The sequence below is a fragment of the Delphinapterus leucas genome, chromosome 7 (genome assembly GCF_059928025.1).
Source record: "Delphinapterus leucas isolate spDelLeu-1000000601 "Yukka" chromosome 7, BTC_Dleu_Yukka2, whole genome shotgun sequence".
In the NCBI taxonomy this organism is placed as follows: domain Eukaryota; kingdom Metazoa; phylum Chordata; class Mammalia; order Artiodactyla; family Monodontidae; genus Delphinapterus; species Delphinapterus leucas.
The window spans coordinates 25,748,826-25,755,699 of record NC_143135.1 but is presented as its reverse complement, the minus strand read 5'-3'; positions in this window follow the sequence as shown (position 1 = coordinate 25,755,699).

The window sequence follows — 6,874 nt, the reverse complement described above, 5'->3', positions numbered from 1 at the left end:
TTTCTTTTGATAGTTTTGATCCATTACTGTTTCATATTTAACATTATTTGTATAAACCAGGAGTTGAAAACTATTCCTAAGGCAAGTTTTTATAGTCCCCACCACCTCCTTTTGGCTTATACCTACCCTGCTTCCCTCATTTACATTACCTGCCTCTCCCCTTTGACAACTGAACTTATGACTTTACATGAACCTTTTACATTTCTTAGAGTTATTCTTGCAAAAAGACTTGGTGTGTCCACACAGACTTATACACAAATGTTCATAGCAGCTATATTAAAATAGAAAAAAACTGGAAGGAAAACAAATTTTGGTACATCCATACAATGAAATGCTGCTTAGCGATGAAAAAGAACAAGATTGGGATACACATAGAAACATGGATAGATTTTTTTTTAATGTTTTGCTGAATGAAAGACAGACACAAAACAATATATACTCTATGATTCCATTTACATGAAATTCAAATCTATAGTGGCAGAAAACAGATCAGCGGTTGCCTGGGCCTGGAAAGTGGCATGGATGGGGGCCATGGACCATGAGGGACACAGGGAGATCTGGGGGGTGATGAAAATGTGCTTTATCTTGATTGCACTGGTGGTCGCACAACTGTGTGCATTTGTCAGAACTCATTAAACTACACACTTAAAATAGATGCACTTAATTGTATGTAAATTACACTACAAAAAGTTGAATTTTTTTAAAGCACCCTTGTGTCTATTTTTTTTTTAATTCTCTTTGCTCCATAACCATGTGTGCAATTTGTGACCATTGTGCTGTAAAGATGTTCTAAGGAGACTGGGTCTTCAACTTGCTACTTTCTACAAACAGATCTTTCTGGGAAAGATCAGATGTGTCTGTTTGGAAGTCAGCACTGTTTTTCCATCACCAAGGGGACTGCTGCGGAACACCGCCCCCAAAGTTCATTATCTCAGCATTTAATGTTTTGTTTTTGTTTTTTCAAAATACAGAAAAGTAATTAGAAGACATGATGGGCAACAACCTCTGTGCCAAATTACCTTGTTTTAATTTGATGATGCTTTTGAGTTGTTCAAGCTCAAATAATTAATTTTAAAACTGCCAGTCTCATAATAGGATTTGTTTTTTGGAATGTGCATGCCAAATATTATAAGGAATGTTTTTCACGGTAAAATCTTAACCCCCTAAGACACACAATGACCACCGGACCACTGATCTGCTTCAAATATTCAAAAGCTAATAAGCCACAAGTTCACAGGGGGGAAATTATTGCCTGGCCAGCCTCTAGCAGTCTAGGTTGGACTATTTCTTTAGCGACATTTATAAAACCCCATTCCTTTAATCAGATCATAGGAAGACCGAATCAGGTTTCAGATTCACTCGGGGTTGATAATTGAGCTCATTCTTGAAAGGCCTGAGGAGCACTAAAGCACTGAGGTGAAACCATGGAAATTAGTGATTTGAATAGGAGAATCATGAACTTTGGTAAAGAAAACATTCCCCGTCGGGGCGTTCATGGAACAAGCTTTGCCGAAACCTAGTAAGATTAATGAAGGTAAAATTAAGGAAAACACCGTGAATCTTGTTTTCTGTGGGAGAAAAACAGGGAAAGGGGAAGAAAACCATCAACCTCATTTACAGCCTGAACTATGTAACGAGGGGCCCAAGTGGAGGGGCCCAGCCCCACGGGCCTTCTTGCTGAGGAAAGGCAGCCTCCAATTCTTTGTTCTGCGGCTGCGAGGGTTTGCCTTGGGAATAGCTGGCCTTCCTAAATGACACTGGAGCAAAATTCCACGCCATCTTTTGTAAATGTTTGTTCTGCGCAAGGCCAAGACGAACTACCTAAGTGGGTAAGCTGGCTGAAGATCTGAGCAAGCTTAGAGAAGAGAGTCAGGCCTGCCCTTGAACTCCGGGAGCTGAGCACAGCAGCTCACACATGCTCCACCCTGGCTTGGGGCCCGGAAGCAGAGCCCCAGAGCTCCAGAAAGGTCGGGGACATCCAAAAACAGGCCTCGCGTCTCCTTCTAAGTAGGCATTTTAGTGAGGGCAAGTAGGGGATGACCCTGTTTAAATAGGGTTTTTGCTGATACAGCCTTATAGGATGGCCTCTCAGCCCCTGAAAGGGCGGCTGAGTTTTAGTCTCATCTATAAAATGGTTGACAACCTCTCGGGTATTTCATGGAAGATGGATCTGTGAGCCACATAGAACCCATTAAATGTTCGGACTATTCATTTACCATTTATACCTAGCGCCTGCCAGGCTATGGAGTAGGTACTCAAAAGTGATCGTTGAATATACAGATTTGACTTCAAATTTAGCCTATGAGCAAAGCCCTCCGTCTAATTTTAGCTTTTACTTTTCTCCCAGCATCTTCTCTTCCTCTAGAACGTGTTCCCTGAACCTTCAAGTTTACCGTCCCTGCTCTACAGTTGACTACAGTCTCCTCCTACTGTCCCCTCATTCATGTCACCTGGGCCACACTGGCTTTCAGGGAGTCTGTAAACCCAGTAGGCACACCCCGCCTCAGGAGCAGCCTTCCCCCAGACATGCGTGGCTGCACTTTGTGATAAAAATCACAAAGTTACATGTCTTTTATGGAGTCAGTGAGAATTGACTGAGGGGTCTCTACTCATTTATTCAGAGCCTTTTCAAGAGTTATCCCTTTGTCCTAAATTCTAGATCTCTGTCTTGGTTTCCAGTGTTGAATGCCACATCATCTACCAGTGCTTCTTGAAATCATGAACTGAACTTTTGTCAGCTCTCATGGTAGGTGTAAGAATGGCTTTTTAAATAAAGCATCTAGTGAGATGCTTTAATATTCCTATCCTTAGTTAATACTTTCATGTTCTCACTGTTTTAAGAACTCATTGCATATATTTGACTTTTATTACTCCGAACTTCCAAACCTGCCAGTGTTTTTCATGTGCTAAGAATGCCCATGCTTCTTTGAAGATAGAGGAAGGGGGCATGGGCCAAATCATGTGGCTATGTGGGCAGACTCTGGAAGCTGGGAACAGCCCTCCGATGACAGCCAGCGAGAAAACGGAGATCCCAGCAAGGTCTATTCTACCAACAACCTGAATAAGCAAGGACCCTCCAGAAGGGAACCCAGTCCTGCCAAAACCTTGATGTTAGCCCGATGAGACACACATTAGACTTCTGACAGGTACCGACACGTACATGAACTTACGTAGAACTTCAGAACTCTAAGATAATACATTTGCATCGTTTGAGCTGCTAAAAAAAAAATGCTCATGCTCTTACTGATTCTACATTCTCAACAGAAGAGGCATTAAAATATTCTGAGGCTGACCACATTCTGTTTTACAGTATGTTGTTATAACTGTTCTATTTTATTATTATTATTAATCTCTTACTCTGCCTAATTCATAGATTAAACTTTATCATAGATACGTATACATAGGAGAAAACATGGTGTATATAGGGTTCAGTATCTGCACTGGCATCCACTCGGGGTGCTGGAATGTGTTCCCTGTGGATAAGGGGAGACTACCGTATTATTATTTTTTGAGCCGCAAGCATGTAGTATGTGTGAAGCAATGTGCCAAGCATCATGGAGGACACACAAAAAAATTCTGAACCATGATGTCGGTGTGCCCCATAACACAGCCTGAATACGGATCAGATAAAATCCTGGCTCTTCCTCACGGAAGAAGCCTGGGGGCAGAATCTGCCTGGGGGCAGAATCTGCAAACAATGGGCATCACGTCAGTATCTGAGCTGCTGGCTGGAGTCCTGACTCCGCTGGAACAGGCTGTCCTGGGGGCAGGCAAACCATGGATCAGGACCTTTTGAATAAAGGACTTCCACACTTCAGAACTTCCCTCTTTGTTTTGTAGCAGGATGTCAGAAGCATTCCAGTAAACCTCAAGAAATCAGAAGTGCGAAAAAGAAAGATTTTTAATTACTTCGTGTGCACAGACCTTATCCTAAAATGGATTTGTAAATTTTACCAAAGATCACAAATTCAATGGAAAAAAACCCTTATAAGTCTGTTTCACTACACCATGCATGCTGATATCATGCTCAGCGCCTGTGCTAAACAGAGGCTTCATTCATTCATTCATTGGTTTGTTCTTTCTTTCACAGATTCATTTATTTAACAAATGTTTACTGAGTACATACACTGTGCTAGGAACTATGGGTGATATAAAGATGAATAAGAGGGCTTCCATGGTGGCGCAGTGGTTGAGAGTCCGCCTGCCGATGCAGGAGACACAGGTTCGTGCCCCGGTCCGGGAAGATCCCACATGCCGCGGAGCGGCTGGGCCCGTGAACCATGGCCGCTGAGCCTGCGCGTCCGGAGCCTGTGCTCCGCAACGGGAGAGGCCACAACAGTGAGAGGCCCGCGTACCGCAAAAACAAAAACAAAACAAAACAACAAAAAGATGAATAAGATACTACCTCTGGCCTTAAAGCACTTGGAGGAAAGAAGAGGATATAACACATGTGCTTAAAGAAATATAGATGTAAAATGTGATAAATCATCCAAAAGAATTTAAGAACCAGGGAACAGAGATCTGGCTAGAGAAAAGGGCTTTGTAGAAGGGTTAGCTGGGGCCTTGGAAAAAGGGATAGGAAAAAGCTATGTGGGAATGGGAATGGGGTTGAGGATTGGGAATGAACAGAAATCAAGGCAAAGAGGCAGAAAAATACAAGACCTGGATGTGGAAAGTGAATAGTTTCATTTGACAGGAGCAGAATGTGTATCAAAAAGAAGGAAGTGACAGTTTCTCAAAAAACTAAAACTAGAACTACCATATGACCCAGCAATTCCACTCTTGGTTATATATCTGAAAAAAAATACAAAACGAGAACACTAATTCGAAAGGATACATGCAGCCCATGTTCATAGCAGCATTATTTACAGTTGCCAAGATATAGCAAACTAAGTGTCCATCAACACACGAATGGATAAAGAAGTGGTATATAAATACAATGGAATACTGTTCAGCCATAAAAAAGAATGAAATTTTGCTATTTGCAACAACATGGATGGACTTCGAGGGCATTATGCTAAGTGAAATAAGTCAGACAGAGAAGACAAATACTGTATGATATCACTGATATGTGGAATCTAAAAAATAAAATAAACTAGTGAATATGACAAAAAGGAGACAGACTCACAGATACAGGGAACAAACTAGTGGTTACCAGCGGGGAGAGGGAAGGGGGAAGAAGCAAGATAGGGACAGGGGATTAAGAGATACAAACTATTATGTATAAAATAATCTACCAGGATATAGTATGCAACACAGGGAATAAAGCCAATATTTTATAATAACTATAAATGGAGTATAACCTTTAAAAATTGTGAATCACTATGTGGTATACTTGTAACATATAATATTGTACAGCAACTATATATATATCTCAATTAAAAAAAGAGAAGAGAGTGGAGAATCATGATACCCAACTAGGGAAGTTTGGGTTACATTCACAGGTGAGGTGACCACATAATTTATCATCCAGATCACCACGTGAGAGTGAAAGGGGTGTAAAAATAATTAAAATTATACATATTTTTGAAATATTTATTTGTTGATCAAAACATTTTTTATTAGTAAAGTAGTAGTATAGTTGGATATTCATAAGTTTCCACCCTAGTCCTTTTGATACCCACTCTGCTCCTGTCAAGTGAAACTATTTTTTCATATGCTTGTTGGCCATTCATATGTCTCCTTTAGTGAAATTTCTGTTCAAACCTTTTGTCCATTTTTAATTGGGTTTTTGTCTAATTATTGAGTTGTAAGCACTCATTATATATTTTAGATACAAGTGCCTCGTCAGGTATATGTGTTGTGACTATTGCCTCCTAGTCAGTGCTTTATGATTATGGGTGATGCTAGAAGAACAGAAGTTTTCAATTTTAACGAAATCAAATTGATCAAATTTTTCATTTATGATTTGTACTTTGTGTGTGTGTCCTATCTAAGAAATCTTTACTTTCCCCGTTTCTTCTATATTTTCTTCTAAGAGTTTTACTGCTTAGCTTTGACATTTAAGTTATGATGTTTTCATTATGGGATTATAAATAATTTTTTTTGTATGGTTTGAGGTAAGGAATGAGGTTCATTTTTTTCCGTAAGAATATCCAGTTGGAACACTTGCATTTGCTGGGGGTAGGGGGAGGTGGGATGGGGACTATCTTTCTTTGTTAGAGTACCTCAACACCTTTGGTGATCAACTTTCTTGAAATATGAAAACTCAGTCATTTTTATAAAACTAACCAACCTCCCTCCCTTCCTTCCTGCCTTCCTTCTCATTGCTGCTGTAGTGAATATCGCGAGCTGTGCTGCCCAGACTCCCCCTGCAGGACTGTGGCGAGGTTTCCCCGGCTGCTGGGAACATTGGCTGTTGACAGCTCACAGTTGATTCCAGCTCCAGGAATTGCCCTTGGCTGAAACATGCTGCCTTATCAAATGTCATGTTCTTGCCCCAGGGGCAGTTTCCAACCTATAATTGGTCACTGGTAAGGGGGGGTGGGAGATGTCGGTGAAAAATAAAGACCTGGCCTCATTTCAGGACAACCCTGACAGGGCTGCCCAGCTCCAGGACTCCCACGGGATCAGCTGAGGCCTCTGCTGCATCCGCATCACAGTTCAGTTTTCCTTCTGCCCAAGCCTGCTTCCCGCACTCCCTCACAGGTGCGGTTCCCAAGAGCATTCCTGAATAAACCTCCATTTCAGAGTCTATTCCTCAGAAACCCAGTCTAAGACAGCTGCTGAGAGGGTTTATTGCAACATTTTAAGAAAGCATTACCAAAAAATAAATGCTATTTTCATCATGCAATAAATGGTAAAACTTCTAAAACCACTTCATGCATTTTTGGTAGGACTGCTCTGCCTGAATTTCCTGCACATGTTTCATGTA